At 49.5% G+C, this 9357-nt stretch overlaps 1 long non-coding RNA gene across 1 annotated transcript; it reads right to left on the bottom strand.

Moving 5' to 3' along the window:
• Positions 1-219: 219 nt before the first annotated feature.
• Positions 220-9042, bottom strand: LOC113884995. Its single transcript, XR_003509091.1, has 2 exons — positions 8757-9042; positions 220-470 (listed from the first exon to the last, which is right to left on the bottom strand). It is a non-coding gene; the product is annotated as an uncharacterized LOC113884995 (long non-coding RNA).
• Positions 9043-9357: the final 315 nt, after the last annotated feature.

Below are 9357 nucleotides of genomic sequence, written 5' to 3'. Positions count from 1 at the left end.
GAGGCTCTGTCATTTATCACATGCTCTCGGTCTCACCTGGACCCCCTGCATTGCTCACCTGTAGATCTGGTGATGAATCAGAGCGGAGGTGGCACGGCTCATGGCCTCGTCAGCATCCCCCAGTCCCATACTCGGTGGGCTTTGCGGCCTGGCCTGTCTGCCCTTTCAAACTTCAAACTTTCTTAATCTCTTCCAAAAGGAGACACAAGACTCATTCTAGTCTCAAGGACGTCCTCCTCACAAAATCCTTTTATTAAAACAATGGTTACAAATACTCCACGTGGCTCCTGAGTGCCCTCTGCCATCGCTCCCAGCTCAGAGTCAACGGATGCAGCACTTGGCTTTGCCCCTGTAGCAGGTGCCTTCGACCCTGTTGTAGAGGGGGCAGGGCGATAGGTTGCAGGTCCCCCCTTTCCTGGCACATATGTAGCTGTCAGACCGCTGGCCAAGAGCCGTAAGCTGGCCGGCACCTGAGAGAAGGGAAAAGCAACCACGTCAGACTCCTGGCTTGCGGCCACAGGGATTTCAGGGATAAAGCAGGACAGACAGCCCTTTGCATAGCACGTCACAGGGGTTTCCCTTGCAAGAGCTTCACACCAAGATGACCTGTGGAGCTACTCGTGAAACACGGCATCTGAAGAGCCCCCTCAATGCTGGTGGGTTATGGTGTCTCCACACTTAGTGAGCCCTCATTTTTTGGCATTATCTTGGAAGATTCAGTACATTGTAGGGCCAAAAAGGAATAGCAACATATCTCATCAGAGTGCTTTGGTTACGTTCCTTATTCTAGAATAAGTCTGTGTGATTTTTAGCAAAGCACTCAAACATTCTGAACCCCAGTTCTCAAATTTAAAATTAAGGAGACTAGATTATGTGATCTCAATCATTTTCAAGATTCTGAGGCTGGTCATCTTTCTTTTGGTCGGGAAATAGCACTTTTATGGTTACTTTTTTTTAATTTAAACTTTTTATTTTATATTGGAGTATAGCTGATTAACAATGTTGTGATAATTTCAGGCAGACGCAAAGGAACACACCCATATATGTACATGTATCCATTCTCCCTCAAATGCTCCTCCCATCCAGGCTGGCGTGTAACATTGGGCAGAGTTCCATGTGCTATACAATATGTCCTTGTTGGACGTATAGTACTTATATATACCATTTTATATAAACCATTTTATATGTAGCAGTGTGTACATGTCCATCCCATTATGGCTGCATTTAATTCTCCAAGAAATGTATCACTTTTTCCTAACTAACTGACAGAGGAATAGAGATTAAATGTTCTCATTATCTAATCAGTCAATGGTTATATTATGTTAAAAGATGCAGGAAAATATTGGAAAAAATTCAACATTGATTCATGATTGAAAAAAAAGAAAGAAAGAACTCCTATCAAATAAGGACCTGGAGGAAACTTCCTTAACCTGATAAAGAGTACTTACAGAAGCCTACAGCACACTGTACACTTAATGGTCAAGCACTGAAACATTCCACGAGATGGCAATCAGACGAGCGTAACTGCTAGTCATTATCATTCCACATTGTACTTGAGGCACTAGTTAGGGGAATAAGATAAGAAAGAAAGAAACAAAAGGTAGAAGCGTTGGAAAGGAAGATAAAAATCTGTCTCTATTTGCAGATATTATGATTATATGTAGGCAGTCTAAAAGGAATTAACAGGAAAGCTTAGCAAATTTTCTGTCCATGAGATCAATATACAAAAAGAAAACAAGAATTTTACTTCTGCAATCAACAGGAAAAAAAAAAAAGAAAGAAAGAAATAAAAACACCTTATAGAAGAGCATAAAACATGCCTGGTTACATATCTAAAAAATAATGTGCAATATCTCTATCTGTAAAGAATATAGTATTTTTTTTTTTTTTTTGTAATTTAAAGAGGTCCTCAATAAGTAGAAATGCTATGCTTAAACATTGGAGGATTAATTATTTTTAAACTTTTAATTTTCCCCCAATTAAGTGACTTCACTTTCACTTTCATGCATTGGAGAAGGAAATGGCAACCCACTCCAGTATTCTTGCCTGGAAAATCCCAGGGATGGGGGAGCCTGGTGGGCTGTCGTCTATGGGGTCGCACAGAGTGGGACATGACTGAAGCAACTTAGCAGCAGCAGCAGCAGCAAGCTGCAGTGCTAGACTAAAACCATGAAAATCCCAGGAGATTCTTGCAGTGAAACTTGAAGAGCTGATTCTAAAATTTTTGTGGCAATTCAAAGGACCAAGAATAGCTAAGGCAGTCTTAGCAAAAAAGGCAGGAGAACTTGCTTTACTGGATTTTGAGACTAATTATAGAATGCAATGGCAACCCACTCCAGTATTCTTGCCTGGAAAATCTCATAGACGGAAGAGCCTGGTTAGGCTGCAGTCCACAGGGTAGCTAAGAGTCGGGCACGACTGAACGACTTCACTTTCACCTTTCATGCATTGGAGAAGGAAGTGGTAACCCACTCCAGTATTCTTGTCTGGAGAATCCCAGGGACAGAGGAGCCTAGTGGGCTGCCGTCTATGGGGTTGCACAGAGTCAGACACGAATGAAGTGACTTAGCAGCAGCATAGAGCCACTGTAATTAGACCAGATGGTGAGGATACAAACATACCAACGGAACAGGGCAGACGAATATACAAACAGAATAGCAGAAGATGCCCAAGGAGATCCATGCAGATACTGAAAGTTGAACAACAGTGGCTCAGCATAACAGTGGAGGAAAATGGTCTCCTCCATGCTTGGTTCTGGAACAATTAAATATTCATAATGGAAAAAATAAACCCTTTACCCTTAGTCACACCATACATGCACATTAAAAATCACTGCCAGATGATTATCAACCTAGATGTAAAAGGAAAATCAATAAGCCCTCAGAAGACAACACTGAACACTCTTCATGCCTTTGGGCTAGAAAAAGATTTCTTAAGGCATCAAAGTACTAACGCTAAAGGAAAAAATATGACACCCTTAACCACCTTAAAATAATGTGGAAAATTCAGAGAGTGAAAAACTAAGGCACAAGGTGAGGGAAGATATTTGTCATGCTTACAGTTGACAGGGCTGCTATGTAGAATCTATAAAAAACTACTCCAGATGACAGGGCCTCTCCTCTGTCCAGCCTCCACACCCAGGAGACCAAGCACTTAAAGGAGCCATGTCTGGGGCACCCCTGGCCGTCCAGTGGTTAAGAATCTGCCTTGCAATGCAAGAGACATGGGTTTGATCCCCGGTCCAGGAAGATCCCACATGCCTCAGAGCAACTGAGCCCCACGTGCCACACTACTGAGCCTGTGCTCTACAGCGTGGGATCCGCAACTACCGAAGCCCATGTTCTGGAAAGCCCGTGCTCATCCCCAAGAGAAGGCACTAGAACAAGAAGCCTGTACACACAACAAAGAGCAGCCCCCGCTGCATAGCTAGAGAAGGTCCTCACATCACGAAGACCCAGCACAGCCAAAATGAAGAAATAGATCCTTACAAAGAAGAAGCCATGTTTGATTCTGTGACTCTCTGGTTTGAAAGCCTCTGGGGCCCACCTGAACACAGATGGGGTCTCCTGCTGCCTCAGGCCTGATTGACCTCTGCTTCCCTACATCCCTGGCTCCTCTCCTGAGCCCTCACCCGGGTCCTGGTACGCTTTGTGCCTTGACAGCCCTGCAGAGTTGGAGCTGATGGCCTGGGTTTGATAGAGTCGCTGCTCTGTCTGTTACCAATCATGTGACTTTAGCCAAGTTATTAAACCACAGAATGGGGGTAATGATTCTTCCTCCCCATAGTGGAGCTGGGAGGACTAGAGTAAGGGTGAGAGCTCTATTTTCTTTTTTTTTTCCTCCTTCAATGCAGGAGACCAGGGTTCAATCCCTGGGTGGAGGAAGATCCCCTGGAGAAGGAAATGGCACCCTACTCCAGTATTCTTGCCTGGGAAATACCATGGATAGAGGAGCCTGGCAGGCTACAGTCCATGGGGTCACAAAGAGTCGGACATGACTGAGCGGCTCGCCTACCTCCTGGGCTCTCATACCAGCTCTCCTTCCATGTGGTTTGTCCTTGCCCTCTCTCATTTTGACAGAGGCAGAGTGAAGAGACAAAATAGGTGATGAAATAGTTAATCCCACTAGGGGACTGAAAGCAGAAAAATATTGGAGACCCCTGTAAGTTAATGATCACTTGAGAGCAGGCTTGCTTAACCATAAAACCAAGCAGGCTTCAGTTCAGTTCAGTTCAGTTCAGTCACTCAGTCGTGTCTGACTCTTTGTAACCCCATGAATTGCAGCATGCCAGGCCTTCCTGTCCATCACCAACTCCTAGAGTTCACTCAGACTCACATCCATTGAGTCAGTGATGCCATCCAGCCATCTCATCCTCTGTCATCCCCTTCTCCTCCTGCCCCCAATCCCTCGCAGCATCAGAGTCTTTTCCAATGAGTCAACTCTTCGCATGAGGTGGCCAAAGTCTGGAGTTTCAGCTTCAGCATCATTCCTTCCAAAGAAATCCCAGGGCTGATCTCCTTCAGAATGTACTGGTTGGATCTCCTTGCAGTCCAAGGGACTCTCAAGAGTCTTCTCCAACACCACAGTTCAAAAGCATCAATTCTTCGGTGCTTGCTTAGCAACAAAACCACGCAGCAGAGGCACGAGGCATGGCTCAAAACAGTAAAACAACAGTGGCATGAGACCCACGTCTTCCCAGTGAGCTCAGTGAGTCAATGACCCCCAGACATGGTCTCTGCACACATAGTAAAATTAATTTGTGGACCTAGCTTGACCAGGAATGGATGAGAAAACGCCCCTGCTCAACCTGGAGGAGGAGCAATGCTGGAAGCATGATGTCCACCTAAGAAAGTCAAAGAAGTTCTTCTCCCCCTCCTCACTTTTCCATTGCTTATAAACTGAAGGCAGTAAGTTTTTGGGGTGCAGCACCCCATTGTCTGCCCACTTTTAAACCTCACAAATGTCATATTCTAATAAATCACTTCTATCACTTTGGAAATGGCAACCCACTCCAGTGTTCTTGCCTGGAGAATCCCAGGGACGGCGGAGCCTGGTGGGCTGCCATCATTGGGGTTGCACAGAGTCAGACACGACTGAAGCAACTTAGCAGCAGCAGCAGCATCACTTTGCCTGTCATTGAATTCTTTTCTGGGCTAAGAGATAAAGAACTTTGGTACCAGAGCTCTTCAGAAACACCCCTGGCCAAAAATGACTCCAAACAGTTTCACTTTCACTGGTTTAATTAAGTTGGGGCTGAAAATCCAGATTCCCACCTCGGCCAGGCAGATAACACAGCTCTGTGAAATGGGCTGAGGTGAGGCAATAGGGACTGCTGGGGTGTTTGGTGTCCTGAGGAGTGCATCCTGTGTGGAGGCAAAGCCACTCTTGAGCTGCAGCTCACTGCTGCCATGCAGGAATCTGCCACATCTGTTGTGTCTTTAGGAGAAGACAGCACCCCACTCCAGTAATCTTGCCTGGAGAATTCCATGGATGGAGGAGCCTTGTGGGCTGCAGTCCATGGGGTCATGAAGAGTCGGACACGACTGAGCGACTTCACTTTCACTTTTCACGTTCATGCATTGGAGAAGGAAATGACAACCCACTCCAGTGTTCTTGCCTGGAGAATCCCAGGGATGGGGGAGCCTGGTGGGCTGCCATCTATGGGGTCGCATAGAGTTGGACACGACTGAAGCGACTTAGCAGCAGCAGCAGCAGTAGCAGCAGCAACATGTACACACTGCTATATTTGATTTGGATAACCCAAAGGGCTTCCCTGGTGGCTCAGCACGTAAAGGATCTGCCTGCAATACAGGAGACACAGGAAACTTGAGTTCAACCCCTGGGTCAAGAAGATCTCCTGAGGAGGGCATGGCAACCCACTCTAGTGTTCTTGCCTGGAGAATCCCATGGACAGAGGAGCCTGGTGAGCTACACTCCATGGCGTCACAGAGACAGACATTGACTGAAGCCACTGAGAACACAGCCAAAAGGACCTACCGAATAGCACAGGGAACTCTGCTCAATATTATATAACAACCTAAACTGGAAAAGATTTTGAAAAAAGAGTAGACACATGTATATGTACAATGAATTATGTTGCTGTACACTTGAACATAATACATTTTTCATCAAGTATACTCCAATATAAAATTAAAAGTTAAATAAAATTTTAAAACTTTTTTAAGGAAAGAAGATAAAAATCTGATTTTTTTGTGATATATCTTGACTTTTAATTGGGAGAGAGTTAAAAGAAATATTATTTTGAAAATTCCATGAACTCAAAAATGACTTTCATCATTCCCTCACTTCTCAGCATCCTCAGCAAAGCCTTCCCAGCTCCTCAAGACCCCGTCAGCTCTCATCGTCACATGTTCCCCTACCACTGTGCCATTAACAGCATTTCACAGCACAACTGTCATTGATTAAGGAATTCTGTAATCGGTTTGCTTGTGCTCTGCTTCTCAAATGTGCGACCATGGATTTCAGGGCTGTTCCCTGACGCGTCCCCTCATCCTGGGGCAATGCCTGCCTGCAGCAGCTCTTTGCCGGATACTCCTTGAACAAGCAAGGACACAACCTCAGCCTTTCTCACCACCTCTGTTGGGCTCCTGTCCAGCTTCTGCAGGGACCTGGGTAGCCTTGCCACTGTGACATTATTCCATGTTCACACAAAGACCATCTGTGTAAGCTAATAGTGGGTGACACAGGCCTTTTTCTCTGACCAGGATAAAAACTGCCCAAGAACACCAAGTCTTAGGATCTCCTGCAGTGACCACAAAGCGCTGGTTCCCCTGATCCTCACCGGCCTCGATTCCCCACCTGTGAAACAACCCGGTCTGAGGGCTCTTCCATAAAAGGAGTGAACCAACCCTGTAGGGGTTCGGGGTGGCTGAGCAGTGCCGCCTCCCTCCCTGCACTAGCCCCAGGCCTCTGGCATTGGGGCAGCCTGCTGGCAGGGCGGGTATTTCAGGGGTGGCTGCAGCAGCTGCAACAATCAGCACACAGCAACGAACACGCAACCACAAGGAGGGGAAACACCCCAGCTGGCAGCTGAGCGCGGGGCACCTCAACCCTAGGACATAGGTTGGGGGCCCTGGTGTGTTCTGACGCAGAAAACACCTGGGGTCTTCCTCCCCTCCAGAAGTTTCGCATCCCCCAGAAAACGTGGTATCAAGCTTGCCCTTCCCTGCAGCCCCTTTTCTTGTGTGAGCATCTCAGGGCTCAGAGGGGGTGCTCCACCTGCAGGGACCCCACTGCTCAGGACCCCTAGCTCCAGCCCAGAGGTGGGGAGGACCTCACTCCACCCCTTCCAGAAGAGGAGTTGGGCTCGGCGAGCAGTCCTGAAGGTCCCCATCCTGAGGCCCTCTTTGCTGCTGCTTCTGTGCAGACAGGGCTTGCCTGTCGTCCAAGGGCAGTATCTAAGCCAGTCCAGTTTACACCGGGCACACCATCAGATCAGCTGCCATTTCTGGAAGGAGTGATTAGTAAGCGCAATTCCTCCTGCGTGTCCCCAGGAACACGCTTTTTCGAGGTTTTGGATGAGATGCCTATAATCCTACTTAGATGTCACAGACTGAAAACAACTCTTCATGTTAATATAGTGGCTTTCAAACATTTTCAGTGTGAACTGAGCTGCGGTAAGAGACTTTGCACGGCTGTTCATGAACTCACGTGCTGTGAGATGAGTATGATAACAGCAGGACACTGCATGGATTCTCTGCCTCTCTTAAGGGTCCCTACTGGAAACATTAAAGCTCTGCATTGGAATACTTCGGAACCCAGCTGTCCGAGGGGAGCTCTGAGGAACCCCTGGAGTAAGTGAGGCACAACTGCACAACGACGTGCTGCCTTGGAGGAAAGCATAGCAGAGCTTGGGGAGAATTCCAGAGCTTAATGCCCTTAGAGCCCTCTGCCGCAGCCCACTCACTCTGCCAACGTGGAAACTAACAGCCAGAAGAGGTGACTGGCTGGAGATGACCTGGGATTGAGTGGCAGGGCTGGGATAAACTGGGTTCTTGACTCTTCTGGAAGGCAGGGGATCACCTTCTCTTACACCAGGGGCATTGCTGCTTTGACCCTGAGGAACTGGCATCCCCTGGCCTGACACAGAGCTCCCCTGCGGTGCACTGGGGAATGGGCCACCCTGGAGGATGTGAGAGGATTTCTCAAGGAAGGTGGATCCCTGAGTGTCTGCACATGAGTCAAAGACTCCGGTGGAACTGGTCTTGTGGGCAGGGCAGGTGGCACCTGCTTGCAGGAGAACACCTGGGAGGGCCCACCCTGGGCAAGAGATGGGGTGCACCTCTGGGCTGGCTGGGACACTGTGCCTCTCGGGGGTAAGGGGGCATCTTGCAGATGGAGTAGGGGTCCCCTTCACAGAGGATACTTTCTGGAATCCCAAGACAGAGACAGGGCTTGGGGTGTGGGGGCTGCCTGGCACCTGACATCCCCGCCAAAGGCAGAGGGAAGGGAGCCCTGAGGGAGACATGAGAGAGAAACAGGAGGGCCCTCCTGCCACTCAGCTGCCCTCAGGCTCCTGGGAGAACTAGCCCAGGGAGCCTCTAGGCAGGCAGGTGCACTCCTTGCACTCAGCATGGCCTGGACCCCTCGGTCGGACCACCCCGTGCCATCTGCCCCCGACAGGCCACTCAGCCCCAGAGAGGCCTTCCTGCTGCCCTGGGCTTGGGTTGCAGAGAAGGTCAACCTCAGACGCGTCCCCAGGTTCCAGCCCCGGGCGCTGCAGGGTCCTGGCTCACCTGGGCCCAGCTGGGAGAGAAGCAGGCTGAGGGCCAGCAGCAGCAGGTGGAAGACCCTCATGGTGACCGCCGGCGGCCGGAGGCCCGGGGAGGGAGGCTCAGGGGAGGCCGGGCTCCAGAGGCTCCAGAGGCGGCAGGGTCACCGCCTTTATAGGGCTGGAGGATTGCACAACCGCACACACCGACGTGAAGGGCGGCGTCCAAGGCCAGGGAGAGATTCGAATAAATAACCCTTCACGTCAAGGCCTGAGTTGTCGGGGAGTCACGTGGACACGCATCTCCCTCTGGCTGCAGCTGGATCCCGCACTTGGCTTGCAGGCCTGGAGGCGGCTCCTCCGGCCTGCTCTGCTCTGGGTCCCCGCGGAGCCGCTCAGATGGAGTTCCTGGGACAGGAGTGCACGCTGGAACCCTTCCTGCCAGAGGCTCAGGGAGCCAGAGAGGTGGCCCCGGGGGCACTGAGTGAGGTGGCCGCCTGGCTGGCAGCCCTCGTCAGGCCTTTAGCTGAACTGCACTCTGCACTCAGTGCCCCGGTCTTCACCCTGCTGCTGCTGCTGCTGCTAAGTCGCTTCAGTTGTGTCCCACTCTGTGTGACCCCATAGAC

This window comes from Bos indicus x Bos taurus, chromosome 27 (genome assembly GCF_003369695.1).
Source record: "Bos indicus x Bos taurus breed Angus x Brahman F1 hybrid chromosome 27, Bos_hybrid_MaternalHap_v2.0, whole genome shotgun sequence".
In the NCBI taxonomy this organism is placed as follows: Eukaryota; Metazoa; Chordata; class Mammalia; order Artiodactyla; family Bovidae; genus Bos; species Bos indicus x Bos taurus.
Note: the sequence above shows the minus strand (reverse complement) of the source record. Positions and strands in the feature narration are given on the sequence as shown.